The following is a 2,333-nucleotide window of genomic DNA, read 5'->3' as shown; positions in this document are numbered from 1 at the left end:
CACTGCCTGCTGCGTAACCTTGGGTAAATCGCTTCACTTCTCTGGGCTTCAGTTTCTTCAATTGTAAAATCGAGATTAAGACTGTGAGCCCCATGTGGGGACGCGGATGGTGTCCAACCTAATTAGCTTGTTATCTATCCCAGCATTTAGTATAGTGTCTGGCACATAATAAGTGCTTAACAAATACCATTTAAAAGAAAAAAACATGAGTGGAAAGGCAGGTTTTTCCACTTCCAGAAATGGGACCGCTCTGCTCTGCCTCTTCCCTGCTCAAAAATCTCTCTGGGGATGAAAGATTGGGTGGAGAATTTCTTGAGATCTGCTAGATCTTTCATTCCCTGATTAATCAATCAGGCAAACAATAAACAGTATTTATTGACTGCGCACTGTGGGCAGAGGGTTTGGGAGGGAATAATACAATCATGTTACTAGACACAATTCCTGCTCTCAAGAAACTGGCAGTTTAAAGGAAGAGAGAGACATTAAAATAAATTAGAGATAGGGGAAACGACAAAATATATGGAAATGTACATAAGTGCTGAGTGACTGGGGTGGGGTGAGTATAAAAGTACTCCATGCATATGGACCCAAGTGTCTGCAGAGGGTGGGAAAATAGGGTGGGGAAATGAAGATTCAGTCAGAGAAGTTCTCTTGGAGGAAATATTATTTTAGTAGGTGTTTCCAAGACTACTAGTCTCAGCAAGTCTGTAAGACAAGGAAAATATAAAACCATGAGTATTGCCATCCTGGGTAAATGCCATGGTCCATGCGACCCAAGACTCTGTCTGACAGCAGCACCGGTATTCCAGAAGGACCATGTGCTGGTCACCCGCCTGGACATCCACCCTCACGGTTAGGGACGGACCATCCAACCCCCCGAAACTCTCCCCTCTGTATCCTTAGTCAGAGGTCATGAGTTCGAATCCCAGCTCTGCCACTTGTCAGCTGTGTGACTGTGGGCAAGTCACTTAACTTCTCTGTGCCCCAGTTATCTGTAAAATGGGGATTAAGACTGTGAGACCCACGTGGGACAACCTGATTCCTCTGTGTCTACCCCAGCACTTAGAACAGTGCTCTGCACATAGTAAGCGCTTAACAAATACCAACATTATTAACTCGCTTTCTAGTGATCCCGCGGGCGGGACAATCAGTCGATTCACTGATTGACCCTCTAGACTGAGATTAGATGGTAAATTTGCTGTGGGCAGGGAATGTGTCATATAGTTATAGTGCATTCTCCCAGGTGCTTAGTATACTGCTCTGCACACAGTAAGCGCTCAATAAATATGATTGACTGACTGACCTACTAGGTATGGAACACCACACTAAGTGATCGGGCCGGCACAGTAAAGTAGATATTATTCCTCCTCTAAGGAAGTTTATAATGTGGCAGAGAAGGCACATTAACTTAATGTACTTAACTCGTGACTTAAAGAGAGGAGGACGAAGGAAAAGAAGGTATATTACATGAGTTAGTGGTTATTAATACCCCTCTCAGGGTCGCCCCTGGAGAGTTTCCAGTCCTCCACCAGTCTCAGCTATGGGAGGGAGAGTCAAGCAGAGGCCTGTCCATTCCATTCCTAGCTCGGGCAGTGGCTAGCGAGTGGAAGGCGATCTGCTAAAAGTCAAAACTCAGGCTGGGCAGCAGCGGCGTGGGGAGAATCGAGGGTGGAGACTCAGTTTTACTGCGCAGAAGGCAGCAGTGGTAAACCACTTCTGTATTTTTCCCAAGAAAACTCTATGGATCCACTACCGGATGGAGGCGAGGCATTCTGAAAGAGATGAGTCTATGATGTCGCTATGGCTCAGAGATGATTCTACAACATAAGACAAGTGCCTATTAATAGGATATCGAAGATATGCTCATAAGTGTGGCAAGCAGTGGTAAGCAAACTTGTACCTAGGTGTGCCCAAGCGCTGAATTGGCAGTTGAGGAGATATACCTTTTATGCCCTGAGGAGATAATAATAATAAAAATAATGGTACTTTTTAAACACTTACTGTATGCCAAGCTCTGCTCTAAGCAGTGGGGTAGATGTAAGTTAATCAGGCTGGACCCACTCCATGTCCCACAGGGGGCTCAAATTCTTAATCCCCATTTTACAAATGAGGTGATTGAGGCCCAGAGAAATTACGTGACTTGCCCAAGGTCACATAGCAGATATGCGACGGAGCTCGGATTAGAACCCTGGTCCTTCTGACTCCCTGACCTGTGCTCTATCCACTTAGCCATGCTACTTATGAGAGAAATCAGGGAAGGTATCTCAAAGGAGATGGTATTTTTAAAAGCTTTTGAAGATGAGGAGAGCATTTATTCGTTTATATTAACCTCT

At 45.0% G+C, this 2,333-nt stretch overlaps 1 non-coding gene across 1 annotated transcript; it reads left to right on the top strand.

Moving 5' to 3' along the window:
- The first annotated feature begins 1,488 nt into the window (after positions 1–1,488).
- LOC114809275 lies at positions 1,489–1,626 on the top strand. The gene has a single exon (XR_003757063.1). It is a non-coding gene; the product is annotated as a small nucleolar RNA SNORA7 (small nucleolar RNA).
- The last annotated feature ends 707 nt before the right edge of the window (positions 1,627–2,333 follow it).

Source organism: Ornithorhynchus anatinus, chromosome 2, assembly GCF_004115215.2.
Source record: "Ornithorhynchus anatinus isolate Pmale09 chromosome 2, mOrnAna1.pri.v4, whole genome shotgun sequence".
Taxonomy (NCBI): domain Eukaryota; kingdom Metazoa; phylum Chordata; class Mammalia; order Monotremata; family Ornithorhynchidae; genus Ornithorhynchus; species Ornithorhynchus anatinus.
Note: the sequence above shows the minus strand (reverse complement) of the source record. Positions and strands in the feature narration are given on the sequence as shown.